The 10,526-nt window shown below is 35.0% G+C and overlaps 1 long non-coding RNA gene across 1 annotated transcript; it reads left to right on the top strand.

Annotated features, from left to right (window-relative positions):
- The first annotated feature begins 812 nt into the window (after positions 1 to 812).
- On the top strand, positions 813 to 9,704 carry LOC144379960 (uncharacterized). The gene is made up of 3 exons (XR_013443576.1): positions 813 to 1,182; positions 6,695 to 6,850; positions 9,586 to 9,704. It is a non-coding gene; the product is annotated as an uncharacterized LOC144379960 (long non-coding RNA).
- The last annotated feature ends 822 nt before the right edge of the window (positions 9,705 to 10,526 follow it).

Consider the following 10,526-nt stretch of genomic DNA (forward strand, 5'->3'; position numbering starts at 1 on the left):
AGCTAAGATCATTAATGAAGGTGGCTACACTAAACAATACATTTTCAATGTAGATTAAATAGCCTTCTATTAGAAGAAGATACCAACTGGGATTTTCATAGTTAGGAGAAGTCAGTGCCTGGATTCAAGCTTCAAAGGACAGGCCCTCTCTCTTATTAGGGGTTAATGCATCTAATGACTTAAAGTTGAAGCCAATGCTCATTCACCATTTCAAAAATCTTAGGGCCCTTAAGAATTATGCCGTATCTATTCTTCCTGTGCTCTATAAATGGAACAACAAAGCTTGGATTGCAGCACATCTGTTTATAATATGGTTTACTAAATATGTTAAGCCCACTGTTGAGACCTTATCAGAATAAAAGATTTATTTCAAAATATTATTGTTCATTGGCAATTCATCTGGTTATCCAAAAGTTCTGATGGAGATGTATAAGATTAATGTCATTTGCACACCTGCTAACACAATATACATTCTGCAGCACATGAATAGAGAGAAATAGACAAGTCATTTTGACTTTAACGTCTTACTATTTAAGAAATACATTTTGCAAGACCATAGATACTGATTCCTTTGATGGCTCTGGGCAAAGTAAATTGAAAGCCTCTGGAAAGGATTCACCATTTGGAGACATCATTAAGAGCATTTTTGCTTCATGGAAAGAGAGCAAATTATCAATATTAACACGAGTTTGGAAAAACTTTATCCCAACCTTGATGGATGACTTTGAAGGGTATGACTTCAGTGGAGGAAGTAAATGCAGATATGGTGGAAATTGCAAGAGAACTACAATTAAAAGTGGAGCCTGAAGATAGAACTGAATTGCCATAATCTCATGATAAAAAGTTAATGGATGAGGAGTGGCTTTTTATGGATGAGCACAGAAGTGGGTCTTTTTAAATTTTAATTCCAGTATAGTTAACATACTGTGTTGTATTAGGTTTAGTTGTAAAATGTAGTGATTCAGTAATTCTATGATACAGTGCTGATCAAGTAAGTGTACTTTTTTTTTTTTTTTTAATTTATTTCAGAGAGAGAGAGAGCACAAGCAGGGTTAAGGGCAGATAGAGAAGAAGACTCCTCGCTGAGCAGGGAGCCCAGTGCAGGACTCTATCTCAGGACTCTGGGACCATGACCCGAGCCAAAGGCAGACACCTAACCGACTGAGCCACCAAGGCACCCGTGTAAGTATACTCTTAATCCCCTTCACCTATTTCACCATCCTCCTACCCACCTCCCCTCTGGTAACCATCAGTATGTTCTTTGTAGTAAAGAGTCTGTTTTTGGTTTGTCTCTTTTCTTGGCTAGTTGATTTTGTTTCTTAAATTCCACATATGAATTAAATCATCTGGTATTTGTCTTTCTCTGGTTGACTTATTTTGCTTAGCATTATATTATCTAGATCCACCCATGTTGTCGCAAATGGCAAGATTTCATTCTTTTTGATGGCTGAGTAATACTCCATTATATATATGTACCACCTCTTCTTTATCCATTAACATATTGATGGACACTTTGGCTGCTTCCATAATCTGGATATTGTAAATAATGCTGCAATAAAGGGGTGCATATATCTTTTTGAATTAGTGTTCTCATATTCTTTGGGTAAATACCCAGTAGTGGAATTATTAGATCATATGGTAGTTCTATTTTAATTTTTTGAGGAATCTCCATACTGTTTTCACAGTGGCTGTACCAGTTCGATTTCTACCAACTGTGCATGAGGGTTCCTGTTGTTCCACATTCTCAACAACACTTGTTTCTTGTGTTTTTGATTATAGCCACTCTCAGAGGTGTGAGGTGATATCTCCTTGTGGTTTTGATTTGCATTTCCCTGATGATGAGTGATGTTGATCATCTTTTTATTTGTTGGCCATCTGTCGGAGAAATGTCTATTCATGTCTTCTGCACATTTTTTAATTGTATTTTTTTTTTTGATGTTGAGCTAAGTTCTTTATATGTTTTGGATACTAACCTTTTATCAGTTATATCATTTGTAAATATCTTCTCCAATTTAGTAGGTTGCCTTTGAGTTTTGTTGGCTGTTTACTTTGCTGTGCCGAATCTATTTTGATGCAGTCCCAATAGCTTATTTTGGTTTTATTTCGCTTACCTCAGGAGACATATCTAGGAAAATATTGCTATAGCCAATGCCAGAGAAATTACTGCTTTTGCTCTCCTCTAGAATTTTTATGATTTCAGGTCTCATATTTAGGTCCTTAATTCATTTTAACTTTTTTTTGGTATGGTGTAAGAAAGTGGCCTAATTCCATTCTTCTGAATGTAGCTGTCCAGTTTTGCCAACACCATTTATTGAAAAGACTGTCTTTTTCCCATTACATATTCTTACCTCCTTCATCAAAGGTTAATTGACCATATAATCAGGGGTTTATTTCTGGATTTTCTATTCTGTTCTATTGACCTATGTGTCTATTTTTGCGCCGGTATCATACTGTTTTGATTACTACAGATTTGTAGTATATCTTAAAATCTGGGATTGTGGTATTTCCAGTTTTGTTCTTTTTCAAGGTTGCTTTGGCTATTTGGGGTGATTTGTGGTTCTATACAAATTTTAGGATTATTCTATTTCTGTGAAAAATTCTGTTGGTATTTTGATAAGGATTGCATTAAATCTGTAGATTGCTTTGGATAGAATGGACATTTTAACAATTTTTATTCTTCCAAACCATGAGCATGAAATATCTTTTCATCCCTGTTTTATAGTTTTCAGAGTATAGGTCTTTCACCTCCTTTGTTAAGTTTATTCTGAGGTATTTTATTATTTTTGGTACAATTGTAAATAGTAATTTACAAGAAAAAAATTCCTTAATTTCCCCTTCTTCTGCTCCATTATTAGTGCATAGAAATGCAATGGAATTCTGTATATTGATTTAGTATCCTGTGACATTACTGAACTCATTTATCAGTTTTTTTTTTTTTTTAGATTTATTTAGTTTGAGAGTGAGAGTTCACAAGTGAGCTTGAGCAGAGGAAGGGGAAGAGGGAGAGAATCTTAAGCAGACTCCCTGCTGTGTGTGGAGCCCAAGGCAGGGCTCAATCTCATGACCCTGAGATTATGACCTGGGCCAAAGTAAGAGTTGTAATGTCAACTGACTGAGCCACCCAGACACCCCTTCCTTTATCTGTTCTAATAGGTTTTTGGTGGAGTCTTTAGGATTTTCTATATAGAATATCAGGTAGTCTATAAATACAGTTTTACTTCTTCCTTACCAATTTGGATGCTTTTTTTCTGTGTGATTGCTATGGCTAACACTTCCAGTACTGTGTTCAATAAAAGTGGACATCCTTGTCAAGAAACAAGAAAAATCTCAACCTAACTTACAACTAAGGAATCTGGAAGAAGAACAAAGTCAAACACTAGTAAAAGGACAGAAATAAAAAAGAATAGAGTAGAAATTGAAAAACCTAGGAAAATGGATAAATTCCCCAAAGCATACAATCTTCCAAAACTGAATAAGGAAGAAATAGAAAATTTGACAGACCAATTACTAGTAATGAAATTGAATTGGTAATAAAAAAAATTCCTAACACACAAAAGCCCAGGATCAGATGGCTTCAAAGGTGAATTTTCCCATTTAGATTTTCCTCAAACTATTCCAAAAACTAAAAGATGAGGGAGAACTTCCAAAATCATTCAATGAGACCAGTATTAAATACCAAAACCAAACCAAAGACATTACAAAAAAAAAAAAAAAACTACAAGCCCAGATCAAAAATCCTCAACAAAATATTAACCAAATACAACAGTTCATTAAAAATATTATTCACCATGATTAAGTGGGATTTATTCTAGGGATACAAATGTGGTTCAATATTTGCAAGTCAACTATTGTGATACATCATATTAACAAGAGGAAGGATTAAAAACCATATGGTCATCTCAATAGGTGCAGGAAAAAAAGCATTTAAGAAAATACATCTCTTCACAATAAAAACTCTCAACAAAAATGGGTTTAAAGAAAAAACACCTCAATATAATAAAGGCCTTATATGAAAAATCCACAGTGAACATCATACACAATGGTGAAAAACTGAGAGCTTTACCTCTAAGGTCAGGAAAAAAACAGAGATGCTCACTCTCACCACTTTTATTTAAACATAGTACTGGAAGTCCTAGCTATAGTAATCAGACAAGAAATAGGGTATCCAAATCAATAAGGAAGAAGGAAAATTGTCACAATTAGCAGATGATATGATACTGAGTATACATATAGAAAACCCTAAAGACTCCACCAAAAGACTATTAGAACTGATGAATGAATTAAGAAAAGTTTCAGGATATAAAATTAATAGAAATCTATTGATTCCATACACTAATGAAGTAGCAGAAAGAAAATAAACCCATTTATAATTGTACCAAAAGAAATAAAATTTCTAGGGAATAAATTTAACCATAGAGGTGAAAGACTTAGACATTGATGAAAAACTGAAGAAGACACAAACAAGTGGAAAGGTATTCCATGTTTGTGGATTGGAAGAATATTGTTAAAATGTCCATAATACCCAAAGCAATCTACAGATTCAATGCAATCTCTGTCACAATACCAGCATCATTTTTCATAGAACTAGAACAAATAATCCTACAATTTGCATAGAACCACAAAAGACCTTGAATAGCCAAGACCATCTTGAGATGGAAGAACAAAGCTGGAGGTACCACAATCCCAATTTTAAGATACACTATGAAGCTATATTAATCAAAACAGTATGGTACTGGCACACTAATAGACATATAGATCAATGGAGCAGAATAGAGAGCTTCGAACAAACCCATACCTATATGGTCAGTCTATGACAAAGGAGACAAGGATAAAAAATGGGAAAAAGACATTCTTTTCAATAAATGGTATTGGGAAAACTGAACAACTACACACAAAAGAATGAAACTGGACCACTTATACACAAAAGTAAATTCAAAATGGATTAAATACCTAAATGTGAGACTTTAAACCATGAACTCCTTAAAAGAAAACAAGTAATAATCTCTTGGACTTGTGAATATGTCTCCAGACAAGGGAAACAGAATAAAAAATAAACTACTGGGACTACACTAAAATAAAACACATTGTACAGCAAAGGAAATCATCAACAAAAAGAAAAGGCAAACTGCTGAATGGGAGAAAATATTTGCAAATGATATATCTCATAAGAGAATATCCAAAGTACATAAAGAATTTGTACAACACCAAAAAAATTGCTTAAAAAATGAGCAGAGGATTTGAAAAGACGTTTTTTTAAAGAAGACATACAGATATGTAAAAGATGCTCAACATCATTAATCACTAGGAAAAGCAAATCAAAACCACAATGAGGTTATCAAATCACACATGTCAGAATGGGTAGTATAAAAAGACAAGAAATAAGTGTTGGTGAGGATGTGAATAAATAGGATCCGTTGTGCACTATTGATGGCAATGTAAATTGGTGTAACCACTGTAAAAACAGTATGGAGCTTCCTCCAAAAATTAAAAAGAGAAATGCTTTATGATCCAATAATTTCACTACTGGGCATTTACCCAAAGAAAACAAAAACACTAATTCAGTAAGATATATGCACCTCTTTGTTTATTGCATTATTTACAATAGCCAAGACATGGAAGCAACCCAAGTGTCCCTTTATAGACAAATGGTTAAAGAAGGTGTGGTATACACACACGTGCACACGCTCTCACACACACATGAATATTATTCAGTCATAAAAGAATGAGATCTTGCCATTGGTCACAGCATGGCTAGATCTAGCAGATATATTATGCTAAATGAAATAAGAGAAACATGAATACCATGATTTCATTTATCTGTGGAATCTAAAAAACAAAACAAACAAACCAAGAGATCCTTAAATTACAGAACAAACTGGTGGTTGCCAGAGGAAAGGTTGGTAGGGGGATGAGTGAAAGATAAGTCATGAAGATAAAAAATACAGCCTAGGGAATATAGTAAATAATATTGTACGTATGGTGACAGATGGTAGTTCTACTTGTGAGCATAACATATAGATCATTGAATCAGTATGTACACCTGAAACTAATATAACATTGTATGTCAACCATACTTTAAAAAAAAAGTTCAATGAGATTACTTATGAAAATTTAAAAGAGCCAATATGGTCAATAGCTATTCTTGTTCCACTTATGTAAATTATCAGACCAAATTTATTCAACTAGACTTAATTTGCAAACAAATTAGTGTTATTGTGATTTTTAATAGAAATCCGGGTGATTGTAGAGAGAAAAATTGCTTGCACCTTTGTAAATAATTATATTCTAGTGCTATTGTTTTTGAGGTTTTATTTTCCACTTATGTATGGGATCCTGAATTCTTCTAGTTCCTTCAAAATCTAGCCATGAGTTTCCAAACTGAAGTTTGCAATTTTCTCCTACCCTTTTGACTTGTGTAGTTTTTGTTCTTAGTCATTTTTTTCCTTATGTTCTGTAAACTGAAGGGGAACAACTTGATGTAAACATCAGAGAAGGAACCACAATAGTGCTTATTTATACAATCTTCATGCCTTTTGCTATGTGGGCCACTCTCAAAGTTTACCTGCACACCTGATGATATCATCAGAGATATTCAAACAGCAAAGGAGGCTTTGAGTCAGGCATCTAGAGGACTCAGACTGGGTTTATAGTCCGCTACAACAATTTACCTGGTTTTCTTTTGTTTCTATTGAAGTGCCTCATATTGAATACAAGACTGTTCACACCATAAAGGCCTAACTCTGAAAGCCCATGTGCAAGGACACTGCTGTTTAACTGGACTGACCTCAGGACCAAGAAATCTATCAACTCAGTGTGTGGATTGTGAACCTTCTTACTTCAAGTTTCAAAGGTGGGACTGAAGGGGAGCCAAATATATCACCCTAAAATGTGCCTCTGTGTAATAATGATTATTTTGAGCTGATAATTAAGATATAGCAGACCTAGGAAATGCTCTGAAAACCACATAGAAATCACCTTTTTGTAAGAGACATTCAGATGTATAAGGGAAATTTTCATTTCTAAGGTGTCTTTCTTTCTCTGTACCAAGAAATCTCTGGAAATCCTTACCAATGAAGGGGGACTTACATGTGCATAACAACCATATTCTTATTTATTGTGCTTTACCTGATAACCTCCCAAAACTGGTTCCCCCCCTACCCCAACGTCTTTTGTCTTTAGCTGATGCTGGTACTGGGCATTTTGGGGAGTAACTCAGTTTTCCTGGGTATCTCCCATATATACAGGAGGAGTGCATGTTATTAAAATTCTGTTTTTCTCCTTTTAATTGTTTGCTTTTACTACAGGGAGGTCTCAGGAAAGAACTCAGTAGGGTAAAGGGAAAATTATTTTTCCTCTCCCACGCTATTATAATCTTGAGCCTGAAAGCTAGAAACTCAGGCAGAATTCCTTCTTCTTTAGGGACCTCAGGCTTTGCTCTTAGGGCCTTCAACTGATTGGATACAGTCCATAGACAGTGAGTAAAACAGATTATCCTCCATAAAGTCTACTGATTTTTTTTTTTTTAAAGATTTTATTTATTTATTTGACAGAGAGAGACAGCGAGAGAGGGAACACAAGCAGGGGGAGCGGGAGAGGGAAAAGCAGGCTTCCCGCGGAGCGGGGAGCCCGACGCGGGGCTCGATCCCAGGACACCGGGATCATGACCTGAGCTGAAGGCAGACACTTAACGACTGAGCCACCCAGGCGCCCCAAAGTCTACTGATTTTTAATCACATTTAAAAAATACCTTCAGAGCAAGATCTAGTCTGGTATTTGATCCCACAAGAGGGCACCCATCCTAGCCAAGGTGACACAAAATTAACCATCAACCACTATAACATATTTTGATTTTAAGTGAAAGTAAGTTTCAACATTTTGAAATATCAATAAGCATTTTCCAACTATTTAGATAAAAGTCCCTTCACAAATTTTAACAGCCATCTGTAATAATTTTTCTATAGATTAGGTAATTTTTAAAAAAGATTTTTTTTATTTGTCAGCGGGCAGAAAGAGAAGCAGTCTCCTCGCTGAGCAAGGAGCTTGATGGGGGACTCGATCCCAGGGTGCTGGGATCATGACCTGAGCCGAAGGCAGATGCTTAACTGACTAAGCCCCCAGGCGTCCCCATATTAGGTAATTTTAGGCTATTTATTTCCAGACATTTTTCTGTCTAGTTCTCTGCCTGTATTAAGAACCAACACATATTAAGGGTAATCCATGGCTAGATGACTTAGGAGGATTAACTACAATATATTCTTAAGAGTACATTGAAGAAAACATTACTATTATTTTACAAAAGAGGGAAACAACTTAGAATGTTGTAGTAATTTGCCTCTGATAAATCAACTAGCAAGTAGATGAACATCCATATAAATCCAAGCCTGTAAAATTCCAAAGCCCTTAACCTTTCTACTAGTTTATTTCATGCTCTTTCAGAACTATCTTTGTAAGTCTTTCCTGTTTGTTTAATTTTGCACAAGTGTGGTTGCTCTTTATAAGAATTCATTGCAAAATTATTTTCCATAAGACTAAAATTTCTATTATAAATGTTTATGGCAGTAAGTACCAAACATAAACTGAACACATGCAAAAAGGGGAATAAAAGAAAAATCCCTTTAAACTTAATTTCAGTGATACTAAGTGTGTATGTATGTGTGTGTGTATACACACACACTAAAAACGACAGCTGAGAAAGCAATTACACAAAATAATAGGTGAAGAGATAATGCACAGTAGTGGCAAAAGGACCAAGCAACAGTGGATCTTAGAAAGTACTAGGGGGGACAAATTTTTCCTTTTGGCAAGAGATTGCTTTGAAATATAAATGTCATATTTTCCATTTATCAACACGGACTCAGGGAATCACACAGAAAAGCCATGTTTGTGGGAAGCAGTCTGAATCTTTGGCAGCAAACTAGAAAAAAAGATTTTCAGTTGTGTTGTTTCTGGCAGCTTCCCTGCCATCTCCCCATACTCCAGAAGACTCAATAAATAACTAATAAAAGGGGTTTGACCCAGAGATGCTCTTTTAAAATGTACAAAGACCATTGTACTAACATCAGTGAAGAATGCTAACCAGAAAAACATCACTATGGATCAATTAAAGATCAAAACCAATACCATAGGAAACTCTAAAAAAAAAAAACCCAATTAATGCAATAATTGATAATAAAAAGGGTACTACTATAGCACCACGTAGAGTATCATCTCAAAACTACAAAAAAAAAAAAAAGCATTACTGCTTATCAGTAAAATGACAACATAGTCCATTTTTCAAGAAGCCACTGTTTGAAAAAGGTAAAATATCTGTAATTCACACCATAGAAAAGTAACCAATCTCCCTAATAAAACTATGGAGAATTGAAATTGGCTGAAGATCTATTTATTAGACATTTGATAAAAAAGGAAATAAAAAGTACTGCTGAACATGTGAAAAGATGTTAGAATCCTTAAAACTCATTAATAATAAGAAAAATGCAAATTAAAACCACATTGAATTTGGTAGACCACATTGGCCTTCTCAGTGAATCATGCCTCCATTAGTAATGTTCTGCCAATATTCACTGCGACTCTTTACCTTTTTAGTGCACACCGACTCCAGGACTGCTTCCTCTCCCTGCAGACACCTGTATCTCTTTCGGGCATGCTGACCTTGGATTGATGGAATGATTTTTGCCTCAAACTGGGAAAGCCAGAAGTGCCTGTAAATGTAAATTCCTTCATTTAATCCAAAGCAATGACCAATGAGTACAGAGTATAAATACTCCAGCTCCATTGTGACTTGATTAGTACATTAAAGGTGTGATGTCCACTGCTGTGTCCTCTCCTGGGGCAACTGAGGTAATATTATCCTCCATCGGCATTGCTTGCCATCCTTAATATCCTGTCCCACTTTGCTAGTCTTTTACTGGTTTTCCTTGATAACACTATTGAATCATTTTCACATGAATACCTATCTCACGATTTATTTCCTAGGAATCCAACTGAAGAGATCATCCAAGCTTTTTATTTCAATAGGATTCGATGGATCCTCCATTAAGTTGAAAAAGGTGGAGATGGACAGACAGACCACTGAGGCTAGGACATAAGGAAGAAAAATTTTCCTCTCCATCTCTTTAAACCACTCTTATCTGGGCTTTTTATTTGGCTGTTTAGCTAGTAACCTAAGGCATAGTAAGAATAATAGATTTGCATATAGTCATGAGTTTAAACTTCTTGGACACATATCATCTGACTCACCTTGTCTTTAAAGAGGAAAATATTAGTTGTAAATGGCCTTCTAGTGCTCTAGGCTTCCTATTAGCCTCTTTGAAACTGAGAAGACAAAAAAGACTTGTCTCAATTATTGGACAAGGCTACTAAAGATAGACTTCTCATTTATAATAAACTATCATTAAGTTTTATAACAAAATATTTAATCTTTCTAAGCTCTCTTTATATTTTCATTTTCAATCCTTATAACATCCTATAAAGAATGTACTATTATTGTTCTTATTTACATATGAGAAAATTAAAGTGGAGAGGTA

This window comes from Halichoerus grypus, chromosome 1 (genome assembly GCF_964656455.1).
Source record: "Halichoerus grypus chromosome 1, mHalGry1.hap1.1, whole genome shotgun sequence".
NCBI lineage: Eukaryota > Metazoa > Chordata > Mammalia > Carnivora > Phocidae > Halichoerus > Halichoerus grypus.